The 25,113-nt window shown below is 43.8% G+C and overlaps 1 protein-coding gene across 2 annotated transcripts in view; it reads left to right on the top strand.

Annotated features, from left to right (window-relative positions):
* Positions 1-25,113, top strand: part of sema5a (sema domain, seven thrombospondin repeats (type 1 and type 1-like), transmembrane domain (TM) and short cytoplasmic domain, (semaphorin) 5A) — a 333,948-nt gene that overhangs the window by 60,089 nt on the left and 248,746 nt on the right. Inside the window, exon 2 of one of the 2 annotated variants that reach the window (XM_068010220.1) lies at positions 4,253-4,333. The exons of the other annotated variant lie outside the window; for it this stretch is intronic. The gene's annotated coding sequence lies outside the window, so the exon portion shown is untranslated. The remainder of the gene's footprint in view (positions 1-4,252; positions 4,334-25,113) is intronic. 2 annotated transcript variants of the gene reach the window in all.

Here is a 25,113-nt window from a genome sequence, read left to right as displayed (position 1 = left end):
ATTCCTGAGGGTTATCGGGGTTTTGTGACTGAAGGGAGAGTAACCCCATACCCCTCGAATGGGGCAAGTGCAGAGAACAAAAGGGGACAGACAGGCACATGGCTAACAATCCTCAGGGACACAGGGGCCACTCGATCCCTTTTACTGGGAAATGGCCTGACCTTTCCCCCAGAGAGTGCAGTGAACACCAGAATGGTGGTGAATGGTATTGAGGTCAGTGTATGCCTGTACCTGTACACTGGGTGCACCTGGAGTGTGACCTAGTTTCGGGACCGGTGACTGTAGAGATTGTCCCTAGTTTGCCTGTGGATGGGGTTGACTTGCTCCTAGGTAATGATCTGGCGGGGGTGAAGGTGGTAGCCCCCCCAATAGTGAAAGTAAAGACTGCAGGAAGTCAGAAGGACAGGGCAATGGAGGGAGACAGACCCCTGCAGTTTCCCTGAATGTGTAGTGGATCAAGCCATGATCAAACCAGCTCCCCCAGAGGAGACTGAATTGGCAATGCAGGCAGATGACCTGGCCTGTCTGTCTGAGACTTTCTTTGGAAAGTTAGGAGACCCAGGGAGTGAATTAAATAAATTTTCCCTAGCTGAGGCTTAGTGAGCTGACACAGTGCTGTGAGAGTTAGCACAGGCTGCTTAGTCTGAAAGTGAAGCAGAGGGATTCCCTGACTGCTACTATTTAAAGAATGAGGTACTGATGAGGAAATGGTGTTCTCCTCACAGACCTGAGAGCAAGGAGTGGGCCGTAGTCCACCAGTCAGTGGTGCCACAGAGGTACCGGAGAGAAATATTAAGAAGGGCCCACGAGACTACAGTGGCTGTATGTGTCAGTATACAAAAGACCAAAGCCCACATAAGACAGCAGTTTGACTGGCCAAAACACCACAAAGATCTGGTGGAGTACCTCAGGAGTTGCCACGTATGCCAGGTTGAGGGGAAACCCCAACCTGCAGTGAGATCTGCACCCCTATGTCCTGTACCGGTGTTAGGAGGACCTTCCAGCAGAGGGCTGGTGAACAGTAAGGGACTGCCGCCGAGAACAAAAGGGGACAGGCAGGCACACGGCTGGCCAAAGTTTAGAAAGAGAAGGGAAAAAAGTAACCAAGAGGGCAGGTTAAAGGAAGTCTGGGAGGAATCCCGGAAGAAAACCCCTACTGTCCAGTCAACCAACCCTGAAAAATGTGAAACGTTAGACCCCACATCCTCCTATGTAAATGCAGACACGAGAAGCACCCCACCAGAGTTGCTAACAGCATTTACAGGAACCTGCAGAGATAAAGAGAGACCTCTAGGTGGCAGAGAAACCATGAGGGTGATGCCTCACCTAGTCGAAATCCCCCAGGGGAGTGCAGTAGAGTCTGAACATGTACCTGCAGGCAGGAGTGTCCCAGAGGACAAAGGGGAGATTTGCAAAGAATCCTCCCCCACAGTCCAAAAAAAAAGAACCACCCATCCCCTGAAGTCAAAAGCCTTTGCATGACTCAGCAAAGCATTGAGAGTTCAGGATAGATCAGCCCAAAGAACAAAGAACAGTACAGCACAGGAACAGGCCATTCGGCCCTCCAAGCCTGCGCTGATCTTGATGCCTGCCTAAACTAAAACCTTCTGCACTTCCGGGACCGTATCCCTCTATTCCCATCCTATTCATGTATTTGTCAAGATGCCTCTTAAACGTCATTATCGTACCTGCTTCCACCACCTCCCCCGGCATCAAGTTCCAGGCACTCACCGCCCTTTGTGTAAAGAACTTGCCCCGCACATCCCCTCTAAACTTTGCCCCTCCCGCCTTAAACCTATGTCCCCTAGTAACTGACTCTTCCACCCTGGGAAAAAGCTTCTGACTATCCACTCTGTCCATGCCTCTCATAACTTTGTAAATCTCTATCATGTCACCCCTCCACCTCCGTCGTTCCAGTGAAAACAATCCAAGTTTATCCAACCTCTCCTCGTAGCTAATGCCCTCCAGACCTGGCAACATCCTGGTAAACCTCTTCTGTACCCTCTCCAAAGCCTCCACGTCCTTCTGGTAGTGTGGCGACCAGAATTGCACGCAATATTCTAAGTATTGCCTCACTAAAGTTCTGTACAGCTGCAGCATGACTTGCCAATTTTTATACTCTATGCCCCGACCGATGAAGGCAAGCATGCCATATGCCTTCTTGACTACCTTATCCACCTGCGTTGCCACTTTCAGTGACCTGTGGACCTGTACGCCCAGATCTCTCTGCCTGTCAATACTCCTAAGGGTTCTGCCATTTACTGTATACTTCCCACCTGTATTAGATCTTCCAAAATGCATTACCTCACATTTGTCCGGATTAAACTCCATCTGCCATTTCTCCGCCCAAGTCTCCAACCGATCTATATCCTGCTGTATCCTCTGACAATCCTCATCATTGTCCGCAACTCCACCAACTTTTGTGTCGTCCGCAAACTTACTAAACAGACCAGCTACATTTTCCTCCAAATCATTTATATATACTACAACAGCAAAGGTCCCAGCACTGATCCCTGCGGAACACCACTAGTCACATCCCTCCAATCAGAAAAGCACCCTTCCACTGCTACCCTCTGTCTTCTGTGACCGAGCCAGTTCTGTATCCATCTTGCCAGCTCACCTCTGATCCCGTGTGACTTCACCTTTTGTCCCAGACTGCCATGAGGGACCTTGTCAAAAGCTTTACTGAAGTCCATATAGATAACATCCACTGCCCTTCCTTCATCAATCATCTTTGTCACTTCCTCAAAAAACTCAATCAAATTAGTGAGACACGACCTCCCCTTCACAAAACCATGCTGCCTCTCGCTAATAAGTTTGTTTGTTTCCAAATGGGAGTAAATCCTGACCCGAAGAATCCTCTCTGATAATTTCCCTACCACTGACCTAAGACTCACCAGCCTATAATTTCCTGGATTGTCCTTGCTACCCTTCTTAAACAAAGGAACAACATTGGCTATTCTCCAGTCCTCTGAGACCTCACCTGTAGCCAATGAGGATGCAAAGATTTCTGTCAAAGCCCCAGCAATATCTTTCCTTGCCTCCCTTAGTATTCTGGGGTAGATACCATCAGGCCCTGGGGACCTATCTACCTTAATGCTTTGCAAGACACCCAACACCTCCTCCTTTTTGATAATGAGATGACTGAGACTATCTACACTCCCTTCCCTAGGCTCATCACTATTGAGTCTCCTGAGAAAAAAAAATCCAATTCAGGGCTAATTAAACCTAACCATCTCAAAGACACCCTTGGCAGTCATGGAAATCGGCAAACTGAAGAAAAACCTCCCCAAAGAACCACATGTTTACTGGGATGCCAAAAAAGGGCAGTTTAAAGCAACATTGCTACCAAGAAAAGACAGGCTGTAATATGCTTTAGGATTCATGAAGGAATGTGAACAAATGAGAGAGAGAGAGAGAGATGCATGCTTTTTCTCCTGTATCTTATATTTTCTCTCTCGACCCTTTTTAACGAAGTGCACTTTTCTGAAATCGCATTTCATTCCACTGGATGTGGAGCTGTCATGCAAGCCCGCACCTGCCAAGAATGAGGCATATTAATTTTGTCATATGAACATGGATTTTAAACTTGCTGGGAAGACGTGGAGGTCTGTTGCAATGGCTGCCAGACACTTAGCTGAAAAACATTTGCATACTAACAGACAGTGCTTGTGGAGACAAAGGGACCATTCCCTGACACATTCAACCCACAATGGATTTTGATCACCAGACATTGAAGGTGTAAGGAAGAGCATTCCAGAGACTGCTAAGGTGATACAATCCACAAAAGCCAGGACTGGTTAAATCAGCTGGTCACATGATTAACTGGCTAGTCCAGGGTTTTTTGAACTAGCCACAGAGTTTTTGAATTCAGAAAGACTGTTTGCTCCTGGAGTGAGAAGACATCTTCTGTCTGCTCCCATCTCTTTCTCACAAGCCCACTGAGGACACATGAACTTCAAGAGAGAAAAGTCTCCTACCTTGAACAAGGTTTAAGAAGAATACTGGGCCCCAACGAAAAGCAAGACTGACCTACAATCAAGGGCTTTACTGCGAGCTCGAAGAACAGTAACCAAAACCATCTTTAGATATTGCCTCAAACTTTTCCACTTTATTTCTTCTGCTCTTTTCTGTCTCTATCTGCATGTGTGTATCGCGTATGCATGCTAGCGTGGGCGTGTTGCGTATTTGTAGGCGTTAACCGAATTAGAGTTTGTTTAATAAAGTTCAACCTTTTTTTTTTAAATCTAAGGAAACCTGTTTGGCTCGTTTCTTTGCCTTATAATTGGAAGTTAGTGAACAAGGATTCACGAAGGGGGAGCTAAAAACAAAGGTGTGTTAAAAAATTAAACACTGTTATGGTAAGACCAGGTGAAGGCTGAGAGGGAACCCTAGACCCCTTTCTCACCTGGTCGTAACAATACTCTTGCTGACTTTTTTTGTTGAATTAGTGAATGAAGGAAATAGATCCTATAGTCCTTTGAGCCAGTTTGAAGCTGATAGGAAAAGTTTTTTCCACAAAACATTGGTGATTCCTATTTTTATCAACCATGATTATTTACATGTTGTAAGTTGGTGTTACATGCAAATGATGGAATTGAAAGTAATTGAGCAAATCTAATATGAAATTGACCCTGGAGTGTAAATCCTTGGCTTTGGAGCATAAACCGTGTTCTGTGACACTAACATTGATATAGCATAAACAAAGCCCTGGAGTGACAACTGGGGCCAATCATATTTTTTATTTCACAATTTATACCACCCCACCTCCCCCACCCTATTAGCCCTCAAGTCTCACTTGGCAAGAATGCAGAAATCTTCAATTATCTCCCAAGTCCACATGCAATGTGTTTTAGTGGGACTTGAGTTGAGGGTAGGGTGGGGGGAGGGAGGTGGAGCCTTAAAGAATCATTGAATGTAAAAGCACAGAGACAGGTCAAACAGTCCCCCAATGTGTCTGAAGTGAAAAGTGTGCTGATTGACTTAAATTTCATATCTACTAAAAATCAACTATCCAGTCACTGAAACACTTATAATCACTATGAGCCCAGTTTTAAGCTGACCCACCAAACATAAATGGAGTGGTAGAAGCCTGAAAATGACATTGGATCACCTGATGCACCATTTGCGCGGGTGCTCTGACTGCTGCCATCATGAATTCTAACACATTGGGCAGAATTTTGTGCTACCTTCTAAGGCGTGCTCGGTGGCGTGGGGAGACGGAGAATTGCTGTGGAGCCGTCTGCCCAAAACCGGCACTATGCCGTAATGTTTAGTTTAGTTTAGTTTAGAGATACAGCACTGAAACGCCGACCATCGACCACCCATTTATACTAATCCTACACTAATCCCATATTTCTACCACATCCCCACCTGTCCCTATATTTCCCTGCCACCTACCTATACTAGGGGCAATTTATAATGGCCAATTTACCTACCAACCTGCAAGTCTTTTGGCTTGTGGGAGGAAACCGGAGCACCCGGAGAAAACCCACGCAGACACAGGGAGAACTTGCAAACTCCACACAGGCAGTACCCAGAATTGAACCCGGGTCGCTGGAGCTGTGAGTAATGTTCTGATTATATCAGAGGCAAGGAACTACTGTCGCAGTACAGACGCCCCAATGCGACGGCATCGTAATTTAAATGCCTGAAATGCTGTTTTGTATTAATTTGAATGTAATTATCTATGATGCAACAAATGCCCTTCAATTCTGTGGATGATGTGCCTCTTGCCTTGGTGCTGCGAAAGGGAAAGTAACCTGACCATAGCAGCATAGGGGAAGTGGGGGGTTCAGCGGCCATTGGTGCTATGCAGATTGTCCAAGGGAGTTATGTGTGAATGGGGGGATCTCTGCAAGGGGGTTATGTACGAACATACGAATTAGGAGCAGAAGTAGGCTACTCGGCCCCTCGAGCCTACACCGCCATTCAATAAGATCATGGCTGCTCTGATTGTAACCTCAAGTCGACATTCCCGCCTACCCCCAATAACCTTTCACCCCTTGCTTATCAAGAATCTATCTACCTCTGCCTTAAAACTTTTACTCTTGAACCACATCAGGCATCCAGATGAGCAAAGATTTACAAAGATATTTGGCTAGACAGGTTCATCTCTGTATCAGGAGGGAGCCGAAGGGCCCAGAGCACCTGCCATGGGTCTCATTCACCCTGTGTTTCTGGATCCCTGCGGCATGTTGAGGCACCTCCGATGGAGGCCGGCCCAAGAGGCAGCTGCGCCTCAGCCAGAAGCTCCAAGACACAAACAGCAGCAGCTGGCAAGGCCAAGAAGGACCCAAGTACACCAGAGTCTATAGGACTCGCATCACCTACCTGCAGATGTCCAAGCAATACTCAGTGAAGACTATGGCTGTTCAGGGAGGCTGTCACAGACCTATGTGGTCTTCTGCACGATGATTTGTGACCAATGGGATTTGGTGCTCAAACTATGCCTGTGGGCCTAAAGATAACAGTGGCGTTCAACTTTTATGCATCGGGACTTTTCCAGGGATCTATTGGGGATGTGTATGGGGTCTCCCAGGCCACAGCGCACTACTGCATTAAGGAGGTGACTGATGCTCTGTTCAAGAGGGCCAGTGACTGTGCACTGCCGGACAGATCCTGACAGTCAGACCGAGAGGACCATTGGATTTGCGGCGATAACTGGCTTCCCATTGGTGCAAGGTGTAATTGATTGTACGCATGTGGTCATCAAGTCTCCCACAGACCGACCAGCCACCTTCTTCAACAGAAAGGGCTTCCAATCAATCAACATTCAGCTGCTCTGTGACCACCAAAAGCATTTCCTACATGTGTGTGCCTGCTTCCCGGAAAGCAGCCACGAAGTCTACATACTTGGACAGTCCCAGGTGCCACAGCTTTTCACATGAAGAGGACATGGAAGAAAGACAGGGCCAAGCAGCCATGGAAGAAGCCAACACGACGTTGGAGGCCAGACATAGTTAACAACATGTAGAGGCAAGAGACAAGCTCATAATGACTCGATTTCAACTACCCTGATGTCTGCTCAATAACAATGCAATAATACAGACCTTCTGCCTCCTTTCCATCTGTGTCATCTGCATGAAGCCCACCTACATTGTGCCCTAGGACTCATGGGAGAGTATATGTTGATTACTTCTTCACTAACATTGCCATGATAATGAGATCTGTTGTCTCATTGGCAGTGCTGTAAGGGGCATGTTTGGATTCAGAGGGTCACAATTAGGAAATAGTGGAAGTTGGTTTCCACACAATGGAAGCTAATGATTGGCACAAAAGAGCATTTAATTAAATTGTACGACATAGTTGTGTCACCCTTGAATATCCATGTGTGTGTAGCTTTTTTTTTTAATACGCTTGCTGGTGCTCCTGCACGGTGTGACCCCTGCGCTAGCAGCTGTGCTGGAGGCAGGCAACTGATCAACACATTCCTTGGCCTGAGATGACTTCGGCGGGTGTCCTCTGGGTGCCTGAGGCCTGGAGGGCCCCGGCTGCCTGAGGGTTTCCTGCACTGGTGCAAGATTCTGTTCAGGCATTACGGCTACTGGGCTGGGCTCAATGGTGGAGAGGTTGAGGAGCCGGTGTCCATACTTGAAATGCCCTGAGGGAGCACAGCCTCTCCTCCTCCCTCTCAAGGCTTGCTTGAACCTCCATTCTCACCAAGAAGGACTAGGAGCAGGAAAACTCTCCAGACTCCTGTTCGTTCCCTCGCCCTGCCACTGCCCATCTGAGCTCATGGCCAAGGTGAGGGTTTGCAGGTCATGGTGCATCTGTGGAACATAGACACATAGGAGCAGGAGTAGGCCATTCAGCCCATCGAGCCTGCCCCACCATTCAATATGATCATGGCTGATCATCCACTTCAGTGCATTTTTCCCACACTATCCTCATATCCCCTTATGTCATTTGTATTTAGAAATCTGTCAGTCTCTGCTTTAACCATACTCAATGACTGAGCTTCTACAGCCTTCTGGGCTAGAGAATTACAAAGATTCACAACCCTCTGAGTAAAGAACTTTTTCCTCATTTTGGTCCTAAATGGCATCCCCCTTATTTTGAAATAGTGTCCACTGGTTCTAAACTCCCCAACCAGGGGAAACATCTTATCTGCATTTACCATGTCTATCCCTTTAAGCATTTTGTAGGTTTCAATGAGATCACCTCTCATTCTTCGAAACTCTAGAGAATACAGGCCCAGTTTTATTTTTTTATTTTAGAGATACAGCACTGAAACAGGCCCTTCAGCCCACCGAGTCTGTGCCGACTATCAACCACCCATTTATACTAATCCTACATTAAACCCATGTTCCTACCACATCCGCACCTTCCCTTAATTCCCCTACTACCTACCTATACTAGGGGCAATTTACAATGGCCAATTTACCTATCAACCTTCAAGTCTTCGGCTGTGGGAGGAGACCAGAGCACCTGGCGAAAGCCCATGCGGTCACAGGGAGAACTTACAAACTCCGCGCAGGCAGTACCCAGAATCAAATCCAGGTCACTGGAGCTGTGAGGCTGCAGTGCTAACCACTGCACCACTGTGCCGCCAATCTCTCCTTGTTTCCCCAATCTCTCTTCATAGGACAGTCCTGCCATCCCGGGAACAAATCTGGTGAACCGTCGTTGCACTCCCTCTATGGAAATAATATCCTTCCTAAGGTAAGGGGACCAAAACTGCACACGGTACTCCAGGTGCGGTCTAACCAAGGTTCTATACAATTGAAGCAAGACTTCACTACTCCTGTACTCAAATCCTCTTGCGAAAAGGCTAACATACCATTAGCCTTCTTAATTGCTTGCTGCGCATGCATGTTAGCTTTCAGTGACTTACTGACAAGGACACGCAGGTCCCTTTGTAGATCTACACTTTCTAATCTGTTACCATTTAAGAACTATTCTGCATGTCTGTTCCTCCTACCAAAATGGATAGCCTCAGATTTTTCCACATTATATTCCATCTGCCACCTTCTTGCCCACTCACTAAGTCTGTCCAAATCCCTTTGAAGCCACTTTGCATCTTCCTCACAACACACATTCCCACCTAGTTTTGTGTCATTTGCGAATTTGGAAATATTACATTTGGTCCCCCATCCAAATCATTGATATATATTGTGAACCTATGTGGAATGTGGCTCTCCAAGAGGGTCGCCAACCTCTCGATGGAGGAAGTCATGTGCTCATATGCCTGGGACTTGACAGCAGTCATGGCATGGATGGACTCCCCTGTCCGCTCAAGGCTTGCACATTGCCTCTGGCATCTCCGCCAGATGTTGCCTTGCTTCTCTGTGCAACTCCAGTCTGTGCTGTTGACATCAGAGGCTCGTCATCAGCCTGGGGTTCAGCATGGGCCTGGCCACCCACAGTCCTCTGACTGGCAGAGGCCTCGATGGTCTCAGCCTCAGCCAGCTGCTCTGGCATGTGTGTGCTGCTCTCACCAGCTTGTGATCCTGATTCTAAAGTTAGCAGTAACCTACCGAGGTGAAAATATCTGCGCTGGTGGAAGGTGCGTGGGGCTGGATTTTGTTCTCACCCAGGCTTCTGGTTCCGTGGCGGGGGGTGGGGGGCGTGACGATGGCACCAGATGAGGCCTGCCATGGACCTTGACACCAGAAGGGCCCGGCCCAATCCTCCCGGCAGTGGTGAGGCTCCATGGTGGACCCCCCCTGCCGCTGGGCGATGGGACCACAAGTAAAATATTCAAATCAATAAAATGAATAATTTTAAATGGACTTACCTGTGATCTTGAGGGTGTGATCTTCGGTGCTGCGGCCAGCACTCCCACACCTTCAAATCCCCGTCCGGGGAAACATGGCGCCACACTGGTGGAGAGGGGGAAGGAGGTAAGATTTTCAGTGCGGGGATGGGGGGATGGGGACAAATAAACGTAATGGGTTTAGAGGATGGAGGGAAGGGTTGAACTTTAAACTTTGTACAGTTTGTGTGAGATGTAAAAGGTAAGTGTTTTAGGGATGGGTAGGTCAAATAATTACTGTAATTTTTACTGGGGGGGGGCGGAAAAGGGGCGTTATAAATTAATTTTTATTTTGGTGGGTTACTTCTTTAAAAATTTAAATGTGCTGGCAGGGCTGTCAGCCCTGTAAAAATGCTGCCAGCATCTGTGCACAGGCAGCTGATGCTGTTGCCAGCGGCGGATAGTCCACGCCCTCCAGGTGTTTGGGGGTGGGGAGGGGGCTGCCTCGGCTATTTAAATGAACCGCCGTGCGAGAGATAGCTGCGACTTTCTGGCTTGTGGCCCGCATGGGTGGGCTGTCATATTTTGAGCTTGCTGCCGAGATTGGCAGCGGGTTCTTAAAATCCTGCCCATGAGGTTGATGGGAGTCCCTCTGGGAATGCGGTCACCTGCGAAAGCTGACCTGGAATATACAATGAAAACAACGTGTGGATTGGGCTACACATTTTCCATTAAGGACAGCATGCCAGAGCTAGTTCTCCATTATTGTTGCATTTTTAGCTGATCGGCAATAATCACTCTGTTGCGTATGGACCTCAATCTCCCCATCTGAAATAGCACATCCACCTTAGCAACCTACTAGTTCTAGGGCCTCTTCTTCGGCCTGGCTGAGTGGATGCACACCTTTTCTTACAGAAAGTTTATATATTATTCAATCTCACCATTAGCTATCAGTTTCTTCTTCAGAGATCTGCAAAGTAGATGTTTCAAATAGCATGTTGGTCATGTAGATTCAAGTTAATAGAAATGTTTTTCTGTAAGAAACAGAAGATGATGGGCAGGAGATTGCAGATCCTCTATCAATGGCAACACTCTTGCCTCCTCTTCTATCCTGTCATTAACCCCCTCTTGAATTCAGTAGCCTAGAGACAGCCACTTGAGTGGGGGTGGGGGTTGTGGGGGGACATTAGTGTAGACGAGGAACTGTCCTGATGGGTCGTAGAGTAAAATGATTTTAGAGGATGCAAGTGTGGATTGTAGCTGAGTGGAGGCTTAACAAATATGTTAGCTCTTGGCTGCAGAGCTTGTGGATGATGATCTCAGGGTCCTACCATGCAATGAAGGATGCTAGCAGCACATCTGCATAAAGATATAGTTACTCATGTCGCCTCTGGTTCTTTTGCCAATCACCTTAAATTGGTGGCCTCTGTTTCTCGACCTTCTGCCAATGTAAACAGTTCCTTCCTATCTACTGTGTTCAGAACCCTCATGATTTTGAACAACTCTATCAGATCTCCTCTCAACGTTCTGTAAGGAGAACAGCCTCAGCTTCTCTAATCTATCCACATAACTGAAGTCCTTCATCCCTGGAACCATTCTCATAAATCTTTTCCGTACACTCTCAAATGCCTTCCCATCCTTCCTAAAGAATGGTCCCTGGAATTGGAGGCTGAACCAGTGTTTTATAAATGTTCATCACAACTTCCTTGTACTCTATGCCTCTATTTATAAAGCCCAGGATGCCGTATGGCTTTTTAACCACTTTCTTAACCTGCCCTGCCACCTTCAACAATTTTTGCACATATACCCCCAGGTCTCTCTGCTCCTGCACTCCTTTAGAATTGTATATTTTATTTTCTTTTGTTTCTCCTCATTCTTTCTATGAAAATGTATTACTTTACACTTCTCTGCATTAAATTTCATCTGCCACTTGTCTGCCCATTCCACCAATCTGCCTATCCTGAAGTCTATCACGATCCTACTCACAGTTCACAATACTTCCAAGTTTTGTGTCACCTGTCATTCTGTCCTACACACCCAATTCAAGGTCATTAATATAGATCAAGAAAAGCAGTTGTCCCAACATCGACCCCTGGAGAACCCCACTATACATTCATGCTACTAGGTCCTTTTTATTCCATTAGATTTAACTTTGCTGACAAACCTGTTATGTGGCACTTTAACAAAGGCGTTTTGTAAGTCCATGTACACCACATCAACCATAATACCCTCATCAACCCTCTATTACCTCATCAAAAAACTCAATCAAGTTAGTTCAACACAATTTGCCTTTAACAAATCTATGCTGGCTTTCTTTAATTAATCCACATTTGTCCAAGCATGACAAGCCTGAATTAACATCCTCGACCTGCATATGATTAAACACAATTAACAGATTACCTTCTTTTTCTTTAAATAATACTTGGAGTTTGACATGCAGTAACATTTAAAAACAAACAAACAAATAAACAATCAACATAAATTCCATATTCTGTACAAAGTATTACATTGTGAGTCGCCCGTCCTCTAGGACCCCTAACAATTTCTTTGTACAAGCATTTCTTTTTGGTAAAACAATCAGTTTATGACTCGCATGTACTCATTTAAGTTTGGAGATTTCCTTTCTCTCCAGCATTTGTTTCAATACAGCAAAGTCAATCATAAGCTTTTCTTTGCTTACACTTTTTCTAGAGTGTACATTATCCCACAAGGAACAATTATCTACATAACATTCAATGGGTATCTGTAAGAGACTTTTCTCTCTTGGGGTTCATGTGTCTTCAGTGGTTTCGCTGGTGAGAGCGAAATGAGAGCAGACAGGAGAGAGGTGGTCTCAGTCCAGGAGAAAACAGCTTTCTGATTTCAAATTTCTTGTTGAAAGTTCAAAACAACAGTCAGTCATGTGACCCAAACCGGTCCGACCACGTCTGTTTACGTATTCAGCCATCTTAGCAGTTAACCTGCTAGCCTTTCCATCTTCAACTTCTGGTAATCAAAAGTCCATTGTGGATTAAATTGGAGCAGGGAATAGCCCCTTTGTCCTTTGAAGTACTGTCTGTGGGTATGCTAATGTCTCTCTCCAGCCAAAGTCTCCAATTGTTGTTTAAAGCAAGTTCTTGCTTGCACACTCGAGGGATATGGGGTTACTTTCCCTTCAAACACAAAACCCTGATAACCTTCAGAAATCCTATTAACTTTTCCTGCACTGGCCATAGTAAGCTTCCTGGGTTGCACTCTTACTACAGTTAAAGCCACAGCTTACTTTGTGTTTTCTATCAGGATCCTCTCTTCACTGAGCGGGTGTGCTCTGATTAACCCTACTGGTTTTCCCTTTCGTTTCCAGCAGTCAGCTTTTATATGCCCTGCTTTATTACAATGGAAGTGAACAGGTCTCTGGTCTCCGGTCTCACTCTTTCTTGCAGCTCCTTCCTTTTTGGCTGGAGGAGGGCCCCCTGTGTCTCCTGCTTTCCTTTCTCTTCCAGGACTGCCTGGGCGGATATCACCTTCCCACCCTTTGTCTTCGGATTTGTGGGGGTGATTAGAAAAGGTTCTCCCTTGGGAAACTGACTTATAAATTAAAGCAAACTCATTGGCCAGAACAGCCACTTGCCGGGTTCCCTGAACCCGCTGCTGCTCTACATGGGTCTTTATTGAGAGTGGGAGAAAGTTTTAAATTCCTCAAACAGGATTACTTCTCTGAGATTCTCATAGCTGTGCTGTATTTTTAAAGCCCTCAGCCACAGGTCAAAAGTCAGCTGCTTTCTTCTTTCAAACTCCAGATAAGTTTGATTAGCTTGCTTTTTGAGGGTTCTAAACATTTAATAATAGGTTTTGGGTACTAATTCATATGCCCCGAGGATAGCATTTTTGGTCAGTTCATAATTTGATGAACTCTCATCTGGTAACAAGGAGTAAACCTCATGGGCTTTCCTGGTTAGTTTGCTTTGCAATAAGAGAGACCAGGTCTCAGATGGTCATTTTAGCTGCCTTGCCAGTTTCTCAAAAGACACGAAAAATGTTTCCACATCTTCCTCTTGAATTCTGGAATTAATTGAGTGAGTTTTAGCAATCTTGTATCCAGCCCTGAATTCTGCTCCTCCATATTGGCCATGCTTTCACTAGGGTTACTCTGTCGTCCCCTAGTTAACTCAAGCTGCTTCAACTCTCTTTCTTTGCATTCTTTCCAGAATATTCTTTCTCTCTCTCTCCTCTCTCTCTCTTTCCTTCTCCTGCCTTTCATTTTCTTCACATTCCTTTTAGAAGGCTCTCTCTTTCTCCCTATCTTCTAAATCAAGTTTCTTTTGTTCCAATTGTATCTTTGCCAGCAGTACCCTGTCTGGGTCTGCTTCTAACACTGCTTCTGCGTCTTCAGATTAAAGGGAAAAATGGTTGGCCACTAGCCTTAGGAGTTCAGACTTCCTAGCCTTGCCAAAAACAGTGATCCCACACTGCTCAGCCATTTTCCTCAACTCCTCCATAGACAGTGCTTTTAACTTATCCCAAGTTACTTCACCCTGGCTTGGAGAAATACTCGCTTTGGTTGCAGACATGTTAGTTTTCAATTAAACACAACCACAAGAAAGCCTGTATTGAAACCTTGCTCTTTTTGATTGGGAACAATTTGGCTTCCCACTTCCAATTTCACTCATTTGTCTGTGGGTAAAATCTCGGACGCTAGCACCCAATTTCTGTTATGAGGTGAGAAAGGTGTCTAGGGGTATTTTGCTCTCTTCACCTGGTCTTATTGTAACAGGGTTTAATTTTAAACACACTGTGTTTCGAGTTCCCCTTTGGTGAATCCTTGTTCACCACTTTCCAAATATAAGGCTAAGAAATTAGCATAAACTGGCTTTCTTAGGTTTAAAGAAGAAAAGTGCAATTTATTAAACCTTAAACTTAAACTCTAATATGGTTAATGCCTATGGATATACGACACACCCATGCTAGCATGCATAAGTGATACACACATGCAAATAGGGACAGAAAAGAGCAGAAGAAAAATAAAATGGAGGTTTGAGGCAATATCAGAAGAGTTTCTTGTTTACTGTGCTTCGAGCTCACTGTAGTCCTTTTGTAAGTAGTCTTGCTTTTCGGTGGGGCTCAGTATTCTTCTTAAACTTTGTCCATTGTAGGAGACTTTTCTCTTTTGGGGTTCATGTGTCGTCAATGATTTCCGGATGAAAACCCCTACTGTCCGGTCAACCAACCCCGAAAAATGTGAAATGTTAGACCCCACATCCTCCTATGTAAATGCAGACTCTAGAAGCACCCTACCTGAGTTGCTAACAGCATTTACAGGAACCTGCAGAGACGAAGAGAGTCCTTTAGGGGGCACCAAAACCGTGAGGGTGATGCTTCACCTAGTCAAAGTGTCACAGTGGAGTGCAGTCAAGTCTACACAAATACCTGCAGGCAGGAGTGTCCCAGAGAACAAAGGGGAGAGTAACAAAGACTCCTCTACCACAGTCAGAGGAAAAGGGAACCACCAATCTCCTGAAGTCAAAAGTCTTTGCATGACTCAGTGAGTTCAGGATAGACCCGCCCACTAGTAACTCTCCTGAGGAAAAAAAAGGGAAAATTAAAGCAGCACTGGCACCCGGATTGATGAATGAATGGAAGTGAATGAGAGAAATGCATGGTATTGCTTTCTGTACCTTATATTTCTCTCAAACCCTGTAATGAAATGCGCCGTTTTTTTTCATTCCCCTGGGTGTGGAGGTGTCAGGCAAGCCCCCCACCTGCCAAGGATGAAGAAAATTAATTTTGCCACATGAACATTGATTTTGGACTGTTGTTGGTGAAGAATGAACTTGCTTTCAACAACAATTGGAGACTTTGGCTGGAGAGAGACATTAGCATATCAACAGACAGTACTTTAAAGGACAAAGGGGCTATTCCCTGCTCCAATTTAGTCCACAATGGACTTTTGATTACCAGATGTTGAAGATGGAAAGGCGAGTAATCCAGGTTAACAGCTAAGATTGCCAAATACACAAACCGATGTGGTCAGACCAGTTTGGGTCACATGACTAACTGACTGTTAGAGTTTTTTGATTTTGAACTTCCAACAAGGAATTTGAAATCAGAAAGCTGTTTTCTCCTGGACTGAGAACACCTCTCTCCTATCTGCTCTCATTTCGCTCTCATCAGCTTCGGAAATCAAACCTCTCCATTTTATTTTTCTTCTGCTCTTTTCTGCCCCTATTTGCATGTATGTATCATGTGTGCATGTTAGCATGTGTGCGTTGTATATCCGTTGGCGTTAACCATATTAGAGTTTAAGTTTAAGGTTTAATAAATTTCACTTTTCTTCTTTAAGCTTATTGAAATCTGATAAAAAGTTTCAGCCAAGACGATTACAGGACAATTTTGAAATTGATGCAGTTTGTGAACTGTGCAGCTCTAATCAGCTCTTGGAATATACTGGGACAGGCGAATCAGGTTCTGATCTCTCTGATTCCTGCAGCGGACTCTCCAATTTTAGTTTTTCATCCAGGGCCTTTCTCAGCTTCAAGTTTGATCGAGATGCAATTATGAAATGCTTTGACCTATGACAGCATGTTGGGCTTTGACATGAAGAGATCAGAAGGTTGCATGGAACATCTTGCATGATCAATGAAAAACTGACCTTTCCACCCTTGGGTGTTCCAGAGCCCGAAGGATTTTAAAAAGTAGAGGGTGGGATTTTTAAAAGTGGGCAGAAATGAATGTGATGAGGTCATGTTTAATGCAATTTTGCCTTTGTACACAAGTACCTTTTCAGGATTTGCAACTGGCCATTGGTTTTCTTTTTAAGTGATTATTTTATGAGTGCAATACTGGAGAGGAGAATTTTTTCTTTTTTTCCAAATAAACTTTCCTTCCTTTTTTCTCCCCATTGCCCCCCCCCCCCCTCCCATTACTTTAGCTTGGATATGACACTGCCGAATGTGCAAGTACAGATGAAAGATATCTAGCTTTTTGAGTGGGTATTTGGAAAGGCAGGACAGAATGGATTGTTGCAGCATTATACTTCTGTTTTCTGTAGTTTAATGAATCACATTTATGGTGATATTCATGCACTAACCAGATAATGCATATTTTTTGTTCCCTATTTGTTCCTTTGCAGATCTTCCATTGTTCTGAATGGTCTTCAGTGTTGCTGTAGTTACAAGATGTTCAACTGTGTTTTCAGCTTATTGACTGTTCATTTCTGGCAGTTGTTCCAGATCCATTAGTAGTAAATGATTTTTTTTTCTATTTATTCAGTAACTTTGGTGCAACTTCAAGGAAATTCCTCATTTTATACATGGATCAGATATATTAACACTCTTGAAGTTCATTGTGAGAATGGGAGACTGACTGCTGATTTTTAAAACCCTCTCAGGCTCATTGTTCTTTCAGTCATTTAGTCTATCAATAAATCAATGATTGGACTGCACAGACTTCCAATTTGGTCTGTAAGTTCCAACAATCTACTGTCTCAAATATTACAATGAGTGACTCAGCAACAAATCAGTTTTATTAAAATTAATTGATTCCATTGACTACAGCTTAATGCTTTTAAAAAAGGAAATTATTGGCTGGATAATGCACTTTGATGTGATAATCACAAATATTGACCCGAAACTTTGGAGATCTGAAGGATGGACAGTTTGTAGTTAAAACTTGATCAGCCTTAATCACTACTGAACATTGCTCCTCTGTACAAAGTTACCCAAATTCATTTTGGAAATAGACTTGGTGAGATGAAAGGCACTCTTATTTGAAGAGTGATTTCAGGTCTCTTTCCAGTTAACTCCCTACTTAATAGACATGCAACCTTGACTGCCATCCTACTGCAGAAAATGAAACCTCAGAAGTCATGACCTCATGATTTTGTTGTTCAGTTGTACAACCCAAAACCAAGAACCTGTGACACAAATTATGGTTTATTATAAAGTGATTTTTATATTGAGAAATTTAGAAGATTGCTAAATTGAATTTATTTTCAATTTTCTGCTTATCCTGCTCAACTTGTCTTCATGGCATTGCAGTGCATATGTATAGAGCAGAAGCAACATCCAGCTAAATTATGATGGTAGACTGTTTAATAACAAGTAATTATCCTTTGTTAAACTTTGTAACCTTATGAACACAATAGGATTTTAAAATTGTTACAATATTGTAATAAAGGATACATTTATTTGTTTGTCCCATTTTCACCGCCATCATCAAGTGGAAGAGTTTGATTGAAAAGGATGATATTCTTCAAATGAGACTGTGAGCTTTTATTGAAAATAAAATCAATTTGCATTAGAATAGATTTCTTGGGTGGAAGTTTATTTCAAAACTGTGTGCAAGTCTCACATAGAGTCTTTTACGGCATAGAAGGAGGCCATTCAGCCCATTGAGTCCATGGCGGTAGAGTTTCTGCTTTGGGCACAATTGATCTGGGCGCAAATTATGCCCAAAATTGTGCTACTTTTGAGAAGCATTTCCTCTGCCCCCCCCCCCCCCCCACCCCAAGATTCTGCACAAACTCATTTGCATGTTGGCAAACAAAATCTCCCATGAACCAGCAGAATCGGACAGTGTTTTAGAATGTTTTTTTAAAATTCCTTGATATATTTAAGAGTGGCAACTTGGTGCAGTTTGGTTGTACAGCTGAAAATGGGTTTATCACAAAAATTTTATTCAGTGTCTCATCCCCCACCTATGTGTAACCTAATTTTAAATAACTGAAAATGACTTTAAAAATATATACAGAATTGTTTGCTAGTTTTTGTGGAATATAGGATCCAGTTTCATTTTCAAAAGCTTTTGTAATGTGCCTATTCGTGTCCTTTCACCCAAAAGAACCAGCTTAATTTTTAAAGCCTCCTCGAAGACGTGCAGAAGAATGCAATTAACAGAAACTCCCAATGGTAATTAATTCAATCTGGGCATGTGGCCAGTTTGGTGGCCACAAATTCTTTTGTAAACTAACGCAAAAGATTGTGGAAACGCAATTTGCACTTAAAATTCTGCAATCTTTCGTACTGGTTTCACCGATTTTAGGGAAATTGTGCTGAAAAGACCAGTACAGCAGAGCGGAAACTTCAGGGGCTGAATTTTATAAGCCCCCCAGTGTTGGGGGTCATGGCGGGGAGGGGCACGGAAAATACTTCTGGGGAGGCCCGCCACGGGCCTCAATGCCGGGAAGGCCCCACTGCAATTTACCGGCGGTGGTGAGGCCTTGTGGCGGCCTCCCTGCGATGGAGACTCTATTTAAATATGTTAATTACATTAAAATTAATGAATAAAGACTTGTAGCGACAGCTGTCCCATGCCAATATTCCGGCTGTTTGCCGGAAGTCCCGCACCTTCAGATCTAGATCCAAGGCGTAACACAGGTGGGGAGGGGGGAGGAGTGAAATTTTCAGGTCCAGGAGGGGTGGTGGGGGAAATGGCAAAACCTTACGCAATTGATGGAGGGGATGCTGGGAAGGGGTTGAAGGGTAAAATGGAGAAAGTTCGGGGGGGAAAGGTTAGAATCTAATTTTTAATTTTTTTGGCTGGAAAGGGCTATTTAGATATTGAGTACTCATTGGAGGGGGTGGGAGAGGGGTTTTAAACTGATAGTTTCCACTTTCCTGTTTTCACACCTGTCACTTTAAAAAGTTAAACTGCAGGGCCTGAAGCCCTTTAACTGCCGGATGTTGTTGGGGCGAAGTGCCCGCCTCCTCTCCATCATCAGGGGCGGGTGCTTCGCCCTTCCATGTAAATGAGCTGCCGCGTGAAACGGAAGCGAGCGAATAAAATTCAGCCCCAGGTCTCTGGCTTTTATTCTGATCTATAGGCATAACAAAAGTGTTATAGGGAAACTTCTTGTAGTGTTAACTTTTTTAAAAAAAAGAATTCTGGTTGGATGAGGCCACTGTGATTTTTTTTTTAAAAGCTTAATGCCTGTGAGTTTACCAAAATTGTTGCCCAGAAATAAACCAATAGACAAATTTCTAATTTTGTAATTCAGTGCTATTAAATAGCATTTCTTTAAAGCATAAACTGTTCAAAGAATGGAAGAAGAAAGCTGTTAAGTTAAAAAGAAATGACTTGATCCCACTGCCTTCTCCAATCCATTTCACTTTGGATAATGTCTGCTTAAATGAATTTATAATGTGGATTTTCTCAGCACAGATTATGTTGTGTGATATGTCAAAATTAGCATTGATATGTCAAACTTATTGTGCAGTAACATTTTTATAATGTTTTTTAGCTAGCTGCTAGTATTTTCTGTGGTTCATATTGATGTATTTATTGGCTCAGTATTGCATCCATTAGTACACACTGGCTGCAAGTTTGATTAAAGATTAACCATTTGCAAAATGAATCTCTGCATATTTATAATTGGGAAACATTTAGAGTTCAGCATTGGTAGAAAATACAAAATTGGAATAGTGTAAAGTACACCTTAATTGTGTATTGGGAATATTAATTCCTTTCATATAAAAACTGGAAGATTTTAGAAATCTGTCTTCTACTTATTGAGATCTGACTGCACCATTTGTACCATTTTATCTATCCTCACTACAGTTCCTTATGATAGGGTGGATAGTGAGAGTCTCTTTCCTCGGATGGTGATGGCAAACACGAGGGGACATAGCTTTAAGTTGAGGGGTGATAGATATAGGACAGATGTTAGAGGTAGTTTCTTTACTCAGAGAGTAGTAGGGGCGTGGAACGCCCTGCCTGCAACAGTAGTAGACTCGCCAACTTTAAGGGCATTTATGTGGTCATTGGATAGACATATGGATGAAAATGGAATAGTGTAGGTCAGATGGGTTCACAGGTCGGCGCAACATCGAGGGCCGAAGGGCCTGTACTGCGCTGTAATGTTCTAATTCTAATTCTAAAGCCTGTTTATGCTCATTTCTTTGCCTTATAATTGGAAAGTGGTGAACAAGGATTCACAAAAGGGGAGCTCAAAACACAGTGTGTTTAAAATTAAACCCTGTTACAATAAGACCAGGTGAAGAGAGTAAAAGACTCCTAGACTCCTTGCTCACCTGGTTGTAACAACAGTCACTCTTCAAAACCCCTCGCAACTCGCCTCACTTTAGCCTTATAAGTCCCATCTGCAAGGGCGTTTTCAGTACAAATCCATCTATAAGACATGGTGGGCTGTCCCTCATCTGATACCTCAGAATAAATACCATACTCTCGCTAACTCCTTTTATTTTGCCTCTCTTCAGTTTATCCTCAAGTTTATCGGCAGTCACCAAAACTTCATAGTCATGAGGACTTCTGCTCCTAGTTCTATTGTGAGACAGTTCTTCAGCCTTCATTTCATTGTGTAATCTGTGCAAACTAGGGCCTCAACTAGCACTTTGATGCCTTTTGGCACTACTGCCGTATGAACTCCCTTTCACACTATCGGAGGCTCTTTCTCCAGTATATGATCATTTCCTGATGCAAGAGTCACTTCCAGACCCACTATTAGAACTTCTACTTTGCTTTCTTACTCTCCACTCTTTCACCCCATTCTGCCAGTCTATGGACCTCGCTTCTTGGCCATCATCCCGAACATTCAACCAATATTTAATCTTGCCAGCAGAGTTTCCTGCACATCTCACAATTGTCGCATCCTTCCACTCATTCAACCCCTTTGGATATACGTTACCCGAGTACCTGCTCGGGGCAATTGGCCTTTGAATGTGATAGCTCTGTCCTGCATGTCATGATCGCTCACATTACCACTATCCAATCTTTGATATACAATATTCTGTTCCTCAGGACCTTCATCACAAAATACATGAGCATTTGAGGTACAAGGTGCCTCGTTGCTTTCTATCAGCTGCTCAGATTCTGAGATTTTGTAATGAATCCTGATTAATCATGAGGAATGAACCTTAACAGTTTGATTTCCATGTTTGATAACTACTGTCTTACCATTATGACCTATTACCTTACCTGGGCCTTTTCATCCCCTATGACCCTCTCTTTTATAATACACCAAATCTCCTGAATTAAATTCTGTCTCAGATGGCCTTATATGATGCCTCAGAGTTTGCCGGATTTTCTCCGAGACCTCAGCCTTGATGAAAGCCCGTCTCCCTGCATATAAAGCATTCAAAAGTGCAGAAAAAAATGGAAATAATTGTAGAACCTTCTGGGGCAGGAGGACCGTTGCACAGCACAGAAGGCAATTTGGGATTTCGCCAATACATCAATTGATAGGGTTTATAACTCGAACCATCTGAAGCGAATTCTTTGCATGAACTGCCCATGCCTTGGAGGGTAGTTAACTTGTAGTTTGGTTGGTCAGTTAAGATTTTATGCAGCATTTCATCGATTACCACGTGAATCCTTTCACAAAGTCTATTGCTGAAAGGACTTTCAGCTGCTGTATTCATGACCATAATGTTCATGTTTTCACACGTGTCTCTGAACTCATCATTGGCAAATTCCCCTCCATTATCAGTCAGAAACTTAGCTGGTGCTTCATGTCCAGTCCCTATCCATTTCTCCATGATTTTATCTATAATTACCCTTTCATCCTGGCTATATATTATTGTAGAAAGACTAAATCTGGTTGCCAGGTCTATAAAATGTAGAATGAAAATATTTCTGTGTTTGTCCCATACCTTTAAATGCATGCCAACTATCTCATTAAAGTCACATTCCAGTGGAAGGCTGGCAATAGGACGTGACAGTGTCCTCCAATACTTTTTACAAACTTCATGTTTTTCACTAATCGCTGTTATCCTTGTATACTCTTCATCAATCACACCTGCATCCTTTAGCAAGGTTTTTAATCTTTGACAAGAAGGGTGAGCAAATCCTCTGTGTAACTTACAGAAAATTTGTTTTTTCCCTCTGATTCTTATCACCTGCACCTGATGCCAATAATACTTCTCTAACACACTGATTAGAAACATCAGGTTTTATTAAGGGTTTACAATAATGTCCTGACTGGGTAAACTGCCACTGACTTTCCAAAAACAATTGCCAAAGCAGGTTTCATTTGTGCCTTTTTCACAGAAGGTTTACTCAGCAGTAAAAGTACCTCACTAAAGACTATATCAGTACTGATAAAGTGGCTTACTTCAGTTATTTTACATGGAATTACAATTCTCTTCAGTGACTTCAGTGTATGGTCATCACCAAACTTTTATACTCTTTAAACTGCGTCAATCCTCATTACTGAATGAATCCGGATAACATTTTAACCAATCTGTTCCACATACTGTCGACATATAAGCACTGCCTAACACAGCACAGTTGAATGAATCCACAACTAGCACAGTCATCACAGCAGAATACCTCCTTGGGCTGGATTTTGTGTTGGAGACAGGGCTCCCAGTCCCGGGCCAAAAAGGCAGAGGGAACCACGCCTCTGCCTTTTTGTGTTCCACCCTGAACGATCCTCCAGTTTTTTAAAATCAAAATTTCAGGAGGCGGGGATCCCTGTCTCTTTAAAGATGGATATCCCGCCTCCATGAGCTGCCAGCCAATCTGAGGGCCGGCAGCTCAGCAGTGCCACCAAGAGCGGTGGTCAGTGCCGATCCTGCAAAGGCCTCGGACCCAGCCCCAGGGCAGGAACCACTGACAAGAGGTAGGTGAGGCAGGGTTGCTGGGCCAATCCAGAAGGCCCCGGCAAGGGGGGGGGGCTGGGGGTGGTCTTGCAGTCCAGGGGGAGGGAGGTCCTCTGTGGGCCACAAATGGAGGAGGGACCCAAGCCAGCAGGGAGGGCACCTCGTGTTACAAGGTGATCTCCCCGCATGGCGGAGGCACCCCTCGCCACTGATAAGATCCCAGCAGTGGCAGGATGAGGCCCTTAATTGGACATTAATAGGCCACTTAAATGCCTCAATTGGCCTCTGGATGTGAAGGCCGTCATCAGCCTATCCCAACCTCGGGAAGATCACTTGGTGACGGGGAGGCGATGGGCCCTTAATCCCGCTGCCCGCACCCCCCACCACCTGTCGCGATACTCCATGCCCCCCCCCACTCCGCCTCCAATCCCGCCTCAAGGGGCCACACAAAATCCCACCCCGTGTGAATAGTACAATTCAGCTTCATCATTATCTTCCTCTTCTGCCTCAGAATTCTGTGCCTTGTGTCATTTTGAGGACCCTGCCTCTCTGCTTTGGGCAGTTCATTGCATAATGATACTTTGAGTCACATCTGAAGCATCTGTTAACTGTTTCTTGGGTATTCCTGGGATTCATTCACCTGTTATTGCTGTTCCAATTCTGTCTTCTGCTGTAATAGCCAAATCTACTAAAAGTGCTTTCATCCTCATTCCTCTTGTCTTTAACATTTCCATTGTAATGGTGCTTGCATCCAGTATCTGGACCATTTTGAAAGGTGGCAGTCATTGAGTCCTCCATTGTTTGTGTCATCCCAGAATGTCCCATTTGTTCTACCAAGGTTGCAGGAAATGACGGTTGCCCCAGAATTTTTTTAAGGTAGTAGACATCTGATCCAACAGGGAGTCTTTCTGAGAACCGAACCTCAGTTAGAACCAGGAGCCTGTCCATATGTGACACCCTATCACAATCGAGCAATTTAAATGCTGGCACTGAACCAGGGATCTCCAAATTGAATTTCCTCAATCTTCTATACAGTCTGCTAAAGTCCATGATATATTCCTGCAGTGAATAACCATCTGTTTCCCGAAATCTATCAAAGTCTGACCATGCCTCATGGGCATTTAATAAATGATCTTTCTTGTAAATCTCATCTGAAATTTCTAACAGAAGATGCAAACCTTCATCCGTATCCAACTAATGAGGATCCAGCTCACAAAATACTTCTAATTTTACTTTTAGTAGGAAGTGACAATGCCAAGGCTATACCTTGTTTGCTCTTTGGTAGGGACGTAACCTGTGCCCACATATTTACTTAATTCCTCCACTGGTTATATGGTTCAGACTTAGAACATTGGAGGGTAATCATACCCTGACAATTTACACTGGCTTTCTGCCATTTTCCACAATAGCCACTGGGATTTTAGTTTTCTATGCAAAATTTTTTTTTCTTAGTTTCCATCCTTCATCTTTAGGCAACCATCCTCTGCTACCATGTTCTATTCCAGAAAGCTTGTTGTTGAAGGATTATGCTGGAGTTAATCTTTACTCAGTCTTGCATTTATTTTACAAAGTAAAAAGATTACAAATATGCAGCTCCTCACTCAAACCTCATTCAGTTTCAGTAAGTGTCTCCTTATATATACTCAAGTAAGGACCCTAAATAACACCCTTCAACTGTATATGATTAAACACAATTAACAGTCTTCACAGTTAATCACATTCCCTATTTTTGTATTGTCTTTCTGAAAATGTAGATTTTGTCCCCCTATATCCAAGTGCAGATATATATAGACAGAGAGAGAGAGAGAAAGAGAAGAGCAATGGCCCCATCACTGACCCTGAGGATACCACTGGGTTGAATTTAACTAGCCCTCCAACGTT

This window comes from Heterodontus francisci, chromosome 2 (assembly GCF_036365525.1).
Source record: "Heterodontus francisci isolate sHetFra1 chromosome 2, sHetFra1.hap1, whole genome shotgun sequence".
NCBI lineage: Eukaryota > Metazoa > Chordata > Chondrichthyes > Heterodontiformes > Heterodontidae > Heterodontus > Heterodontus francisci.
This window is presented reverse-complemented; position numbering and strand designations above follow the sequence as displayed.